Raw genomic sequence first — 18,329 nt, forward strand, 5'->3', positions numbered from 1 at the left:
TTATTCTTCCTGAAAAATAATATGAGTCTATAACTTTCTTACTAACAAAAAAATGTAGATAGGAAGATACTCTCTTAAACTGTACTACATCAAAATTGGTTTGAGATACTTACCAATAAAGGAGGAATTCTCACTGTGACCCATAGTCTTTTAACTAAATATTGATGGTCAATCCATTCTAACTGGGAAAAAATCACTGCTGGTAGCCAATCCATTCTAATGGGGAAAAAAACACTGTTTATATAGCCATGGAATTTTCTGTTGTTCATGCAGCTTTGATTTAGACTAGTTCATCCACTCATTCATGACCACGGGATGAAATCGGATTATTTGCATGCATTATTTTTTAGAAATGCATCTTAAAGGAAGGAGAAGTCTTTTCCAGATTTTTTTGGCATATATAGGACAGCAAGCACCTCTATATTTGTTTTTCAATTTAGCATTATGAAGTAGTTGCTCAGTAATAGACATCACGCTGAAATGTATGCCATACAATAATACAAAAAACAGGTAGTTGCTAGGGTAAACTAGTATGTGAACAAATTTTAATTTGATGACAAGCATTTGATTAGTTAAAGTCATTTGTTTATTAAATTTTATTTGGTTATCTGTTGTTATACAAGAATTTAGTAGAGCTAGCTTTGTCTGTAATTAAGTTAATCCTTCCATTGTAAGGAATGTGGGACAAACGTTATCCAGTATTTGGATTTGGCTCTCACTACAAAAGGGAGTGGACATAGATTTGTGTATGTTGAGATAAAATTCCAATAAGTATAACCTTGTTTGAATTAGAGGATTTGCTTTTTGTTCATGCTTCATTTATCAGAATATTTCATTGATCAGTCCTTTCATCAGAATGTTTCTCTGTTTTACAGTAAGAAAATGCAATAGTGGGAATAACAAAAATATTGTTTATTTCAATTGATGTGTGATCTTAGAATCAGAATATTTAGAGATGAGAGACTGCAGGAAGCTGTACTCCTCCCATGGGTGTACAGGAAGGCCCCCATGCAAAAAGCAATAGTCTGTCAGTAGTCTGTGCTTGTTTGTTTGATAAAGAGGTTGTTTTCGGGTTTGTGTCTATATATCTATGTCTATATATATATATATATATATATATATATATATATATATACTGATAGAGTGCCCAGATAATGCTCATATGTGAAATGTTTTATAAAATAAATACCCTGGGGTTCAGAGTGGCCTACTGAGATGCAGAACTGATGGAATTACTGGAAGTTCAAGGTTACTGAGCCTCTGTGAAAATCACGCCTTGCCAGTTCACACCCCAGATTATACATCTCCTCTCAGGGAAGGTTATGCCAGTCAGTTCTGAGTTGAATTAAGGAATACCCATCCAATTATTCAGCTACCATTTGGAGGAATACGGTATATCACACTGCTTTTGCTGCAGTGAGAGCCTATTCCAGATGTCAGGGAAACACAGAGCATTTAATTTGACTCTACATTTTGTTTTAATGATTCGCATGTTTACTTGTACTGCTATTTGTAAGACTGTTTGATTTGTAAAGGAAAAAGGGAAATCCTAGACTAATGGGTATATGATTGCTTGTAAAGCAAGGTAAAGGTCTCCCCTGAGGACTCTATAAGTCACAGAAAGAAGGAATATGGTCTCTAGTTTTTTCTCTTTGCTTATGGCTTTTTGTTAAGACCCTGTGGGTCTTTCCAACTGTTTGATATGTTGGGTGAGGTATATCTCAAAGGGGGCATTGTATTATATAATTGTTCTGATCAGTGCCAAATACTAGGGGACAATAACCTCATTAGATAATGACGATATTCGCTTGGCAATGAGCTGTACCAAGTAAAAGGATTCCCTAACAACTGTTGATATACTGTGATGAAAGAAAAAAGAATTATCAACCCAGGTTCCCAGGTCTCTAACTACATTTTAATTTTGAATTGGGGTATTGTCAATGCTTTTTACTAGGAGGATTGTTTGTCTACCAAATGCAGAAATGTTGCATTTTTTAGCATTTAATTTAAGTCCATTTTCAATACACCAGGCATTTAATAAGTGCAAATTCCTACTGTTCGGCTTCTGTATCAAAGAGAGATTTGACAGCAACATCCAGATTTTGTTAGCTATTGGTATTAGTTTTAGTCTGTAGGTTAAAAAAGTGAATACTAAACAAAAATGGTCCCAGCGATGTGGGTTACCTTATCTTGGAAGGTTTCTGTATTGTTGTAAGCCTGAATGATTCAGACACTATTCTTCCTTACTGTTTTTTCCCCACTGGCAGTGACCTTATTTCAGAGAGATGTCTTGCAGATGATATCATGTAAAAATGCAGATTTCTGGAAAAGCAGTTAATGCAAATGTGCTTCCCCCCAGAAATTGTACTATCAGCAGATTAACACAGTACAGAAATTCAGAGAAATGCATTAGCAAGTATTTTTTTTTTCTCTAGGTGGAAATGACATTGCATTCATCCATTCACCCTTGTAGGACCGGTCGTGGCTCACATCATGATTATAGGTAGATATTTTGAGACATATGAATGTAGGTGTATATATATCTGAAGGACAGGAATGTATCTGTGTGGATATGTTTGCGTGTGTGTGTGTGTGTGTGTGTGTGTGTGTGTGTGTGTGTGTGTGTGTGTCTGTGTGTGTGTGTGTGTGTGTGTGTGTGTGTGTGTGTGTGTGTGTGTGTGCGTGTGTGTGTGTGTGTGTGTGTGTTCATGTGTATGTATTACAGTGTGTCTGTGCTAGTGTGGGAATGTGTTTCCATAAGTATGTGGTTGTAGGAACTTCTTTTAAGCTGCCTCGGTGGGGTTAATTGGAATGATGCAGGGCTCTATTACAGCATGTCAGTGAACGTCATCTGTGATCAAACAACAGATGGTGCCAGTAATTTTCATTGCCAGATTGCCTCAGTACCCAGTCATTATAGCCACTTCATGGGCACACACACACACACACACACACACATACACACACACACACACACACACACACACACACACACACACACACACACACACACACACACACACACACACATTTACACACGCACACACATCCAGACAACAGCAATCTTGGCACTACAGGTTCACACACACACACACACACACACACACACACACACACACACACACACACACACACACACACACACACACAGTACACCATATACGTTTGATTATAATCAAACAAATGAATAAAATACATGCATTTCCATGTAACAGTTATATTCTCACCTTACTGCTTTCAGAATACAGTGTACCAAACATAGCTTTCAACCACTTAGCTCAAGAATCAATCAAGAAGCTGTCCTAGTTCCCACTCAGTATATCTACTTTATGGACACACACACACACACACACACACACACACACACACACACACACACACACACATACACACAAGCATCCAGACAGCTGCAAATGTGTCTCTAAGGGCGCAAAAGACACACAAATACACTCAAACATACATTCAGAGATCTGCAAACATGCCCCAAAAGACTTGCCTACACAAAGAGATACACATACACGCATGCACACACACACACACACACACACACACACACACACACACACACACACACACACACACACACACACACACACACACACACACACACACACACACACACACACACACACACACACACACACACATACACACATGCATTCTGACATCCATACACTCTCACAGACAAACCCAGACAGTACCCCAAAATACATGCACTGACTCACACACACATACACACATACATATGCACATAAATGTGGCTCTCCATCAAGTACAGCTGTACTATGAGTGTATCCAAACACAGTCAGAAAAGCAACAATAGTTCACAAACACAAACCAACACTTAAACCAGTATTTCTTCTTCTTTATTACGATCTGGTACCTCGGCCTTTCGCCTTCAAAGGATCATAAATACAATGTGCTACCAACAGTTTAAATACACATAGAGTAGCGTTGATTAGCACAAAATTCTCACATTAATTAATTACTTAATTAATCAATCAAGTCTTAAAGTAGTCACACAGTTTTTTCAGTTTTTTTATATATATAAAAAATACAATTATTTAATTATTTTAAACACAATTTTTTAACACAATTTTATAAAGGTGCCTTATAATAATATGTCCAGAGAACATATAGAGTAAGTGTTGAAATAGCATCAAAATTCTTCACTACATACATAAATAAATAAAATAAATAAATAAACAAATAAATCTATCTAATCTAAAAAATTTTATAAATTTTAAAGTAATCATATCCTATAATATTAATTATGTGGGTATAAATAATTCAAACACTTAATTCCAAATTTAACCCATAAGGCTTCAGTGTGTTATATTTTAGAATCATTCTAGTTTCTAATTCAAGTAGTCTTTGAATATAAATTCCCCCACTTTCTGAACAAAATGGTTTACCCAAAATACAAAACCTTAAACTCTTAGACAACCACCATGTTTTTCAAGAAAGTGCTTGGCCACAAGACTCACTTCATTATGATTTTTAATATCATTTATATGTTCCAAAATGCGGATTCGAACCATTCTTTTGGTTTGTCCTATGTACCATAGATTCACACAAGAACAACCCAAGATGTATACTACCCCTACTGATTTACAGTTGAAGCGGTATTTTGGAAAGAATGTAATACCATTAATCCTATTAATGTTACTAGCTTTCCCACAAAGGCTACAATTACCACATGGATAGGTATCTAATGGAAGACTCACTCTCTCATCACCTTTTTTAGAGAAGTTATAATTTAATAACTCCTTCAAATTTTTCCCTTTCTTATAGGAAAAAGTTATATATTTAGGAAACAAATGGCCTATATTTTCATCCTCGTAAATTAAATGCCAGTATTTCCTCACTATTTTAGTTAATTCCTCAGATAAAGGTGAAAATTTTGTAACATAGAATAGTTTTTCTTCATTATTATTTTCTTCATTATTTTTTCCTATCATCTTAGATACAATAGACTTCTGTCTCTCCTGTTCACCATCCACTTTCCAATATTCAGTATGATAAGCGATACCTAATACTTTATTTTTACATATTAATAGATGATCTCTGTTATAACCCCTCTTAATCAGCCTAGACTCCACATAATTTAATTCCTTATGTCTCTCATTTTCATCACTAATATGGTCAAAAATTCTTTGGAATTCACCCAAAGGTAATGACCGTATTAAATGTCCGGGGTGCATACTCTCCGCATGTAAAACATGTTTACTGAGGTATCTTTTCTATAAGGTCTAAAACCAATATTTCCATCTTTATGATATAAAGTTATATCTAAGAAACTGATTTTATCCCTACTATATTCAAAAGAAAAGGTCAGACTATGATCGTTATTATTCAAATCATCAAAAAATTCAAAAAATTCATTAATGTCACCCCTACATATCAAAAAGAGATCATCAATAAATCGCTTATAAATTATTACATTCTTTTTATAAAAGGAAGTTGGATAAATGAATCATTTCTCAAAAAATCCCTTATACATAATGGCATATGAGGGTGCAAAGGCAGCCCCCATAGCCGTTCCTTTTAATTGCAGAAAAAAATCATTATTAAAACAAAAATAATTATGGGTGAGACAAAATTCTAACATTTGTATCAAAAATGTAGTTCTAGATCCATCTCCTAGCATCTCCTGAACAGCTGCTAACCCCCATCTTTTATTAATATTTGTATATAATGAATTCACATCTATTGTTACCCAGTAATAGTTATTACTCCATTTCATATGACAAAGTTCATTCAATAAATCCTGAGTATTCAATATGTGTGCTGCTACTTTAGATAAATGTGTTTTTAAATGGAAATCCAAAAAGATATTAACTTTACTAAGAAAGGAACCTATTCCTGACACTATTGGCCTTCCTGGCGGTCTTTCAAGACATTTATGCACTTTTGGTAAGGCATAAAATATCGGTGTCATAGGTTTCTTAATAAACAGTTTTCCAACATCAGTATGACTAAAAAAGCCAAGACGTTCCCCTCTTTCTAACAAGTTCAATAACTCAATATTAAATTCTGTAACAGGATCCCCATTTAAACGAAGATATTCATTTTTATTGTTCAACAGATTATAGACCATTTCACAATAGTTAGATTTATGTAAAATAACCCAATTGCCACCTTTATCTGCACACTTAAAAATGAATTCCTTTTTAATTTCAATCATATTTTTTAAAGCCATCCATTCACTTTTATTTAAATTATAACATTTTGAACCTCCCTTTGAGTTTTCCACTAGTAATGTCAGTTCTTTAAATACAACTTTAAAAAAGGTAGTAATAGCGGGTACTTTTATATTAGGTGTGAACTTGCTATCAGAGGTTAAATATGGTAATAACGTTCTCCCATACCCCGTATGATAGCCTTCACTGTCTTCCACACAAGATACATTTTCATCTTCAGGATACATATCAGCATTTTCATAGTCATAGATAGATAGATTCAACAATTCATCATCATCAAGTTCATCATTAATATTAGATACATTATTAACATCATCAACAATGTAACTATGAAAAAACACTTTTAAATATAGTTTTCTAATAAACTTTTTCAATTCAAAATATAAGTCGCCAAGAGAGGGAAAAAAAGTTGGCACAGATTTGCTGCCTTTAAATAACACTGACCTCATAACATCACTGATAGCCAAACTTGATAAATTAACCAAACATAAAGTCCATTCACTTCGTGCACTCACATGCTCACTCCTTAAAGCGATTTCTGCCCTTTCTGCCGTTCCTTCCTCGACCCGACTTGTTGGTCTGAAAGGAATTATCAGTAGTAGTTATATTAGCAGAAGAACCATTTCCACCATCATTTTCAACAGTCCCGTTATTAATTAAACTGGTAAAAGTCACATTTTTTGTCGTAAAGTTGCTTCTTTCCCGTTCTCCTGAGGACGCTGAAATGCTACGTTGTTTTTGCGAGCTTCTCCTAACCTTTGACCTGCTACGCGTTACTTCATGTTGCCATGAGAACAAGGAGCCACTTTCATAGTCTTTCATATCTCGCAACAGTTTGTTTCTTTTTCATAACAAAATATCAGTCTCTAATTTGGAAATTTTATCAGTGATTTTTGAAAATTGCATCTTAAAACAGGACTCCCCCACCACCTCGTCCTGTAGATGCAAAATATCATTTTTAAGTTTTTCATGTGCTCTTTGGTTCCATTTAATTAAAATATGGAGCCACTTATTTGTACACTCAAGTGATGCCAATTTCCATTCATCCAACAAATCATGCTCCTCCTCAAAGAATTCAGTGGCAGGCAGTTTGTCAATACGCAAACCCCTCGGTGTTAAATTTAGATTGACATATTTTTCTAGAAGGCATGTATCTAAAAATAAGGCAATTTCTTTTGTCATAAGTCTCTCCAAAGACCCAAAACGATCATCTACCTGTTTGTTTCCACCGACATTCCATAGATCCATATTTGAAAACTTTTTTTCTCGTCCATTGACCATATCAGCAAAACAGGTTGCTCCTGGCATAATATTCTGCCCCGAAGCTCCACTTGACTGAGTCATAGTTCTGGCAAGTGTTGGTATAACGAAGAGCAAATATCCAAACACAGTCAGAAAAGCAACAATAGTTCACAAACACAAACCAACACTTAAACCAGTATTTCTTCTTCTTTATTATGATCTGGTTCCTCAGCCTTTTGCCTTCAAAGGATCATAAATACAATGTGCTACCAACAGTTTAAATACACATAGAGTAGTGTTGATTAGCACAAAATTCTCACATTAATTAATTACTTAATTAATCAGTCAAGTCTTAAAGTAGTCACACAGTTTTTTCAGTTTTTTTATATATATAAAAAATACAATTATTTAATTATTTTAAACACAATTTTTTAACACAATTTTATAAAGGTGCCTTATAATAATATGTCCAGAGAGCATATAGAGTAAGTGTTGAAATAACATCAAAATTCTTAACTACACACATACATAAATAAAATAAATAAATAAACAAATAAATCTATCTACAAGAAATTTTATAAATTTTAAAGTAATCATATCCTATAATATTAATTATGTGGGTATAAATAATTCAAACACTTAATTCCAAATTTAACCCATAAGGCTTCAGTGTGTTATATTTTAGAATCATTCTAGTTTCTAATTCAAGTAGTCTTTGAATATAAATTCCCCCACCTTCAGAACAAAATGGTTTACCCAAAATACAAAACCTTAAACTCTTAGGGCAACCACCATGTTTTTCAAGTGCTGTACAGGACTCACTTCATTATGATTTTTAATATCTTTTATATGTTCCAAAATGCGGATTCGAACCATTCTTTTGTTTGTCCTATGTACCATAGATTCACACAAGAACAATCCAAGATGTATACTACCCCTACTGATTTACAGTTGAAGCAGTATTTTGGAAAGAATGTAATACCATTAATCCTAGTAATGTTACTAGCTTTCCCACAAAGGCTACAATTACCACATGGATAGGTACCTAATGGAAGACTCACTCTCTCATCACCTTTTTTAGAGAAGTTATAATTTAATAACTCCTCTAAAGGGAACTCCTAGAAAGGGAAAAATTTGAAGGAGTTATTAAATTATAACTTCTCTAAAAAAGGTGATGAGAGAGTGAGTCTTCCATTAGGTACCTATCTATGTGGTAATTGTAGCCTTTGTGGGAAAGCTAGTAACATTACTAGGATTAATGGTATTACATTATTTCCAAAATACCGCTTCAACTGTAAATCAGTAGGGGTAGTATACATCTTGGGTTGTTCTTGTGTGAATCTATGGTACATAGGACAAACCAAAAGAATGGTTCGAATCCGCATTTTGGAACATATAAAAGATATTAAAAATCATAATGAAGTGAGTCCTGTGGCCAAGCACTTTCTTGAAAAACATGGTGGTTGCCCTAAGAGTTTAAGGTTTTGTATTTTGGGTAAACCATTTTGTTCTGAAAGTGGGGGAATTTATATTCAAAGACTACTTGAATTAGAAACTAGAATGATTCTAAAATATAACACACTGAAGCCTTATGGGTTAAATTTGGAATTAAGTGTTTGAATTATTTATACCCACATAATTAATATTATAGGATATGATTACTTTAAAATTTATAAAATTTCTTAGATTAGATAGATTTATTTGTTTATTTATTTATTTTATTTATTTATGTATGTAGTTAAGAATTTTGATGTTATTTCAACACTTACTCTATATGCTCTCTGGACATATTATTATAAGGCACTTTTATAAAATTGTGTTAAAAAATTGTGTTTAAAATAATTAAATAATTGTATTTTTTATATATATAAAAAAACTGAAAAAACTGTGTGACTACTTTAAGACTTGATTGATTAATTAAGTAATTAATTAATGTGAGAATTTTGTGCTAATCAACACTACTCTATGTGTATTTAAACTGTTGGTAGCACATTGTATTTATGATCCTTTGAAGGCGAAAGGCCGAGGTACCAGATCGTAATAAAGAAGAAGAAATACTGGTTTAAGTGTTGGTTTGTGTTTGTGTACTATGAGTGTATACCTCAGAAGTTTGATTATAATTAAATGACTGAATAAATATACATATGCATGTATAAATATACATATAAGTACATACCTGCCACACTGATATGCATCTTCTCAGATCACTACTGCTAAATGCAGTGTGTAGTGCACAATGGCCTCCACTCCACACACATATGCACTCACACAAAAGCACACAAACACACATATATCCAGACAGCTGCAAACACGCCCCTAATGAAAGGTGTTCACACACATAAACACACGCACCCACACACACACACACACACACACACACACACACACACACACACACACACACACACACACACACACACACACATGCATGCACACACACACACAGAGGCATCTAGACAGCACTGCAAACATGGGCCTACAGCCAAACAAGACACACATACACACTCAAACATATATCCAGACCTGGACACACACACACACACACACACACACACACACACACACACACACACACTTGTACCCAGACAGCTGCAAACATGCTCACAACAACATGTGCTTGCACATACACACAAACATACACACACACACACACACACACACACACACAAATGTGAACATCAGTCTAGAGCAATTGTTTGTATGAATGTGATCATATACCTCAGACTTTTGATTATAATCAAATGACTGAATACATATATACATTTAAGAAAAACCTATCCAATGTTTGGCTATATTTTAGAAACACAAATGAAAATAAAAGCTGATGGACCACCAGGCCAATATAACAGTTTTATTAAAACAAAAACTACCAAAAGTAACCACAGTGTCAATTGTAGACAGTGTATGCTTTGGAGTTTTATTAAAACACACTTACAGGATAAGCCTGTGAGTGTGTTTTAATAAAACCATTATATTGGCCTGGTGGTTCGGCAACTTTTATTTTCATTTTTGTTTGCATTTGCTTGGTTAGCTGCAGGGACCTTTGGTGATAAGGGCTTGGATTTCTTCTGCATATTTTAGAAACACGGGCATTTAAACCCAGTTGATGTCCATAACCACTAAGATGTCTACAAAATATCCCAACTAACATCAAAAACAAAGAGTAGAAAGGTCACACAGACAAACCAATTAGTAAAAACTGCAAGAAAAAACTAGCTAAGCTAGGTCAGCCAAAGGCTGACCAAGTTTGTTAATGAGTGCAAGTTGAGGGCAGTCATTGACTCAAGAAATGATGTTGATATCCTACAGAAAGGTTTGACACAGACTAATGGCTGGTGTCAGAAATTTGGTGTAACACAAAAATGTGAAGAAGTACATAATAATACCCTTTGGGAAATTAAATACACATGCAAATTACAACATTGATAGCACACCCCCTAAGAGTGGACTCAATGCTGAGAGATCTGAGTACTCTGATAGATAGTAATCTGAACTTTGACCAACATGTGTCCATGATGATGAGGAAATTCTTCTGTGTAGCTCAACTTATAAGTAAGGGCATGACATCCAGATCTAAGTATTTTATAGTACCACTGTACTTGTCTCTCTTCAGACCAATAATGGAGTACAATGCACCCTTTGCCATGTACCTCACCATGTATCTCACCAGGTACCTGCAACAGTTGGTGTCCTCAGAGGTTTCTCATGAAAAAGATACATGTCATATGCACACCGAGTAAAAGATGTATAACTGAATTCAGTTTCCTACTGTTTACTGAGGTGTGATCTGTGCCTGACCTACAAGGCAATCTATGACTCAACCCTGATAGAAATGTTGCATATTTGCAAAATTAAGTGTGCAGGAGTTACCTGCTCCAAAGATCTAAACCTGATCTCTTATATGAATAAATCATGCTGCAGAGACATATATTTATCCTAGAGATTGCTTTTCCTCTGAAATAGTCTTTTTATTCTCATGAAGAAGAGCCCTTCTCTGATCATCTTCAGGTGTAATCTGTACCAATGGATGGAAATTGCATATTCACTCCTGGGGTGGTACTCATGTCCCTTATGGAGAGAGGAAGTCTGTAACAATTGTCAAAACCCCTCTTGTTGACCCTTGTTATCTTTCCTCCAAGGATAGAAAAATTTGAGTAAAATCTGGGTAAAACTGGCTAGTCTTGTAAGGGCTCTTTAGCCATTAGCCTAGTAATCTGTTATGAACCTATGAACCTATAGGAGTTTGCTAAATGACAGACTTAGTTTATAAACTCAGCACTTCTTATGTGCAAAGGTACCATGTTCCAAAGATTATCAGCCCTAAAATGAAAAAAAAAAAAAACTTGAACCTGGACAGTGGTGAGGAAAGAAACACATTTTTATTTCTTACAGAAAAATTGTGCTGAGGAAATTTGATACTACATTTTGCACTTGGTTGAACTTCATTCATGAAACATTTATAAATAAGTATTAAGTCTCCTTGCAGTAATCTATATCTGGAAGGAAAAAGTAGAAGATACTGTAGTCTTTCCTTATATGTTTTGTGCCTAACCCAGCAACCTGTCTAGTAAATATTCTTTGTATACCTGAGAGGAATTACATATAAAGAATGAACCACAGTATTCTTTGATAGGTCTTACAGCTGCCTTAAATAATGGAATCAAAACCTTTTCATCTCTACTTTAAAGGGAATACATGATGTCACGTCTTGCCCCATAGAATCCTCTTATTATCCCTTTAAAATTTAGACATATGTTCACAGTGATGCCTAAATCTCTGACATGGCTAGTCTTGGTTGGTGTATCATTATCCACTGCCTATGTATATTCATTGTCTTTGTACCCATAATGCATTACCATGATGTCACACTTCATTCTGTGCTTGCAAAATTAGCCATGACTATGGGTAACAGTCACTGTGTAGGTGACATTGCAAGTGGCACACCTATAGAAACATTGATGATGCAACTTATGCAATGAGCCAGCCTTGGCAAACCTCATTACGATGGTAGAGCAGGAAGTATTTTTTGAGAACAGTAGACATCTACTTTTGCTCTGTTGGCTGCAGTTCCTGACAGAAAGGCTCTTTGGACAGGTATATCAGTCTCTGTCAATGAAGCCAAGTGTTCCACCACAGAATGAGCATTCATATTCTTTGGTGTATCTGCCAGAGGATACTGGCTGTACTTCGAGATCATAAACCTTGTACAGTGATGCGGTTAGTGCTGTCATTGGTAGTGCTTACTGTTGACAAGGCATCTGTAGGACAGAGTGTGAAAACAGAAGTTTGTCCGCAAGCTGCACACTGTGTTATGTTGAATACACTTCTATCAGACATATGCAGGCACACTTTCAGACATATCCAGTGCACTAGTTATAACCTTGGTGCACAATGCTTGCCGCAGCATGAACTAACCTGGTAGTAGCTACATTCTACTCATCTTATATGCTAGCTTTACAAGAAGGACTAGTACTTCCCAGTGGTATGGGAAAGTCACCAATACATTAAGACAGGCCAGTGCTCATAGGCAGAGTTCATGATAGCACTGGGGAAGCATCCCTGTGGAAAGGGTACAGCTTTGCAATGACCTGCTACTGTGCAGCTATCCAAAGACACATGGCAGACCACTAATAAAGTTCATATCCCACACAGTCTGGCAGGAATATTCTTGCAGTATCCTTTGCATAGGTGGAGACACAGAGTACTTCGTGTGTCACTGTGTAAAGTCACAATATCCTTGTTCACTGTATCTATGGACAGCATGGACATTAATTAAGTCTGCATTGGCTGTGTGCATAAGAGAGACAACAAAGATGTATCTCTCTATATCTTCTAGGTTGCTTGTTTAAGTAATAATTGCATCTTCACATCCTGAATCTTAACTCAAGTAAAATTGTATTGTATATACAAAAATGTATTTAGTTTAATTATATCTACAAAGGTATGCTAATTTATGTAAAGCCAGTGCACTATATATGGTCATCGTTTATGATGCAGTCCCACAGCTTACTTTCACATCTCCACTCAGCTGTTATGTTATCGTGTAGACATACCTATTTTAGAGAAATAGTTGTATGAATACAGTACAGATTCAATAGCTAACATGATGATGTCTTTGACCTGCAGCCTGTCTTCTGGTATTTTCTCAGCAGCAGCATCATTGTCTCAACCTACACCCACAATGGGTCGATGTAACCATCCTGAGCACATTGCAGCTGTTGTTGTGGTATCAGCAGTTACATTATGTAGTACAGAGTATCCCATGACAATGAAGTGTGTTATGTGTTGCATACTGCAGCATACTATGAGACACCCAGGCAGAGGGGAGCACATCTTTAACTTGCTAAATAAGTGCTGTCTTACATTTTGCCTGCGTATACATGCTGCTGTATATCTCCTTTTACTGATTTATACTACTCCCCACTGAGAAGCAGCAAGTTTGCAATGTGTCTGCCACATTCCCCACACCACAGGAGGCCTTATAGTATATGTCCGCTCTGGGATGTGCTGCACAGCATGTTCTCCTACCAGATAGGGATATCATTTGTGCTACCAGGGTGCATAGCAAATATATTCAGGCCACATGTGTGATTATTGCATTCCATCTGAACATTGATTGAATAACCAATGGAATGTGCCTGTGGCAAGGGTATTGACCCCTGCCATAATCATGTTTTTTTAGTCATAATCCACAACAGCAAATAGTATGCACACTCATCTCATGACAATCCGAGTCATTCAAGTGACTGTGCATTTCATCCAGTACCCGTCAAAGTGTTCAGATGTGATTCATGGGTACCGCTATCATCTGGATAGATGTCAATGTCATCTGGTAGCTGGTGTTATGGCTACCACTGCAAGAGCTATCATTCTCACAATCATGACTGGCATCTCATTGTATAAGTAGGCCTTTATGATGGGTAGCCAGACCATCATTATGATACATTTTGATCAGTTTTTTATACAGACTACTACTTCCAGCATCACTCACAATATCACATGTTGCAGTGGACCCATACCATCCTGATTTGCAGGACACCAAAGCAGTATGTCTGATGCCAGTTGCCCAGCACTTGGGGATTGTTTGTAGGCAGACCCTGCATTGTGCAGATACTGGAATCCCATTTCTGTAGACCAGAAAGTTACAATGCAGACGAGGTTTTGGGATCCCATCTGAAATTTTCAGTATACACACTTTACTGCAATACAGTAGAGCACAGCTGACAAAGGCAGGGAAACACTTCTTTGACTAGATGTGCCACATACAGGATCAATTTATATATGAAACAATTTTGTCTCCCTTTATCCCTTTTTGTCCCCCTTTCTGTGCATTTTAATTTTTTTCATTAGTATACTTATTGGTGAAGATCTGCAAACGTTTTTAAATTGATTTATGTGTTAATAATTCACATAATCATGATCTATAAATGTAGATTATTTTGTGGTTTTGGTTATACTGCTATCCTATAGTGCTATTTATAACCACACACATGGCTTTATTAAATAAATGTGAAAAAAATTATCAATTCCTTCTAGAAGCTGTTATAAAGCATTTACCTACACATCACCTACTGTTAGAAATGTGAATTTTTATTTAGATATGACAAATCAACACATTTTCATCTATTTTCTTTTTTTGTTTTAAAACCAGGAATATTTGTTTTAATGTTGAGTAATTTATTAGATTACATTTTGAGTGAATTAAATTCCAGTGGCACACAGAGCAATGAAGAATCTTTCCCATGATGATAAAGATGTAATATTTGTTAAGAGCTGTGCAAAGATATAATGGTGTAATGATGTCTCAATTACTTTTGTTTGGAAAACCAATGCAAATTTCTTCTAAATATATCTTTGCAGGACATGAAAGATAAATATCAAACTGCAGTCATGCTAATCTCACAGGGAGCATATGATAACTGAAAAACATGCAGTTCGCTAGATTTGTGTTTCCCTGCTCCTGCCTCATAATTTACATGGAAAATGCATTTACGTTGCCCTTACACAACCCATAAAAATCAATAAACACAAAGGTCTCAAAATAAGAAAATACATTATTTTACTGGCTGTGCATTAATTTGTCCCAAGGTCTATACCAGGAATACAGACTACGGCTAAAACCAAAAGAGAGCTCATTGTTTACCCGAATTTACTCATGAATTATTTAGTGCAAGTAATTTTAGAAGTGCGACTGGAAGAAACAGAAAGAGGTGCAATCACGTATGAGAGTTATGCAATGGCAAAAGGGATGCAAGCATGACCAGAACAATGTGACAGCAAGATTTATTGTTCAGCTCCTGGCTTTAATTTTTAAAGTCTGAGCAAACTGTATTATTGTAGTTCCTTTACACTTCGTCTTGTTGAAATATGAAGTCTGAAGCTATTTATTGGAACTGTCTCTGTGCTTGCGGATACATTGCAAAGTCTTTGCATTGAATTGCAATTCAATACCAGGCATGGAGAAGGCACAGTTCCATTTCAAATGCAAAGAGTTTGCTGATAGTATTAAAGTCTAAAATAATGCAAAACAGCTGGTGCTTTCAGGAAATGTTGTGCTTCTTCATTTTCTCTTATTTAATTCATAATCATAACTGACTTGGAGAAGGACATTTAAAGAGCTTGTGGAACCAAATGAGACAGATGTGAAAAATGATACAAGTTTAAAGAAGCAGCCTGCTGTAACAGAGTATATTGAACTTTTTTACCGTTTGTTCATTATAAACATATATCTGTGTGAGAGCATCGTGATAAGATGCAGTGGTGTCAGATTCATATCACGGTGCTCAGTAACACAGAGGTACTAGATGGGTACAGTTAAACATCTATCATTTGCAAAGCATAATGTCATTGCTGTGGCATCTCTGCAGACTTATAATCAGTCAAAGTGCATAAAATGAAAACAGCATGAATCTTTGGTTTAAAACAGCAACATTTTCAGCTTTTAAAAACTAATTTTAGATGAACCCACTCTAGCTGTCTAAAAGACAGCTGTAAGAGCAAATCCTTGTTAATGTGACTTTTGTTAGGGGAGAATAGAATAAGATGTTAAAAGAAGTATAATCCAACTTGACATTTAGATTTTGTTTTATACCTACATTGCTTTCACCCAGCAGCCACTGTGTAAATGAAAACTGGATTTTCCTGCCTCACACCCAGTTGATGTACCATCATAACATTAGACCACGTACCATGAATGATCCTTAATATCATGTAATACCACTGAATAGTATGCATGCTCCAAGAAACACTTATTTCCCTCAAAGTTAGCTTTTCTTCCATTTATTTTCCTTTTGTGATTGCCTAAAACAAGTTATTAAATGTCTCTTTTTATGACCTACTGATGGCTGACAGACTGTCCTAGATGAAGACGGGCATGAGTTCACTTTTTGTCAGTCAAAAAAAAGATTGCTAGATTTGGCATTGTAATAGTGTCATCCGTTTTTTCTTCTCCTTTCTGATTTTCTCCATTGCAAAGCCAGCATACACTAGTACAGATTTATGTGTGAAGATGAATGCTCATATAAATATGCATTTTCTGACTCACTGACGCTAAGACAAGACATATGTCTGCAACACCAATAATCATGATTCAATTGTGAATTGAGTCATAGGCAGACAGGCTACTTAGAAAAAAAAATGTACTCCTAATGGTCATGTTTTGCATTGAAGGACAGTTGAGGAAAAGCCAGTTACAGTTTCTTGTAAGTAACAACCAAGCTGGTGAGCTAAAACATCCATGAATGTACTTCAAACACGTGAACACATGAAATGGCATCTGTACATATTATGGTTTCTCAACAACTGCAGAAAATAAAACAAGGTATTTTTTCAAGGAGGTAGTTCTAGAACAAACCCCATTGCTTCCTCTAGAACCTCTAATTATGTATGATGGAAAATGCTAGTGAGAAGCTCTTCCAAATAACTCTATGCAATACAGTAGCATAACTGGTAGTGGTGGTGGTGCCTCACAGCAAGAGGTAGTTTGGTTCAGTTCTCGGTTGGGATGCTTTCTGTGTTAAGTTTGCATGTTCCTCCTTATGTTTGTGCGGATTTTGTCTGAGTGTTCTGGCTTCCTCCCATATTCCAAATATCAGCAGTAGGTGGATCAGGGACTCTAAACTGTCTGTAGATGTAAGTGAGTGCATGTGTGATGGAGAAGAAAGACTGTAAATCTAATTATATTCCTCTTTTGTCTTGTAAACTTACTAGACAGTGCTGGCTGTTCACAGGCTCACTCTAGGAGTCAGTAGCAACTTGTCACAGTGAGAGGGAGAGAGAGTTAAACCATTGCATACATGTAAACACCTGAAAGCTACAGGTGAAGTCTGGCTTAATGTAAGGCTGCAGAGTGGGGATAGGGACAAGGAAACAGAAACAAAAAGAGTTACAAAAGAGATATCCTCAGCTCATATCCAACAGATTCCATGTATGCTTTCAATATGCTCTAAGATAGCTATTCCCACGATATCTGCAGAATAAGCAAAGTGATTGACCAGCTAGCAGGCTCATGTCTTTTATTAGGGACTCAAGCAGGGGAAGAAAAAGATCTTCTGTCAGTGAGGAAAGTGAGTATGAAAACGAAGTACTCTTGCATACCCCAACACCCCACAACCACCAAGAGGACACTATGATATCTGGCCATTCTTTAACATGAATAATTAATACAGCACATAACAGCAGTAACTTCATAAAAGCCAATATGTGTTTGAATTCTGCAAAAAAATAAAAGTTGTAATGCATAAGTCAAGAGAGCTGCTTGTTTTGAAAAATGTCCACATTACCAAAAAATGACTGCAATATGAAGATGAAGCATTTTCATCATTTTTCATCTCCTTTCAAGTTTTACTAAATAGCATCATATTTGTTCATGTTGTGTCACATAAC

This window comes from Protopterus annectens, chromosome 2.part2 (genome assembly GCF_019279795.1).
Source record: "Protopterus annectens isolate FY-2018-M chromosome 2.part2, PAN1.0, whole genome shotgun sequence".
NCBI classification, from domain to species: domain Eukaryota; kingdom Metazoa; phylum Chordata; order Ceratodontiformes; family Protopteridae; genus Protopterus; species Protopterus annectens.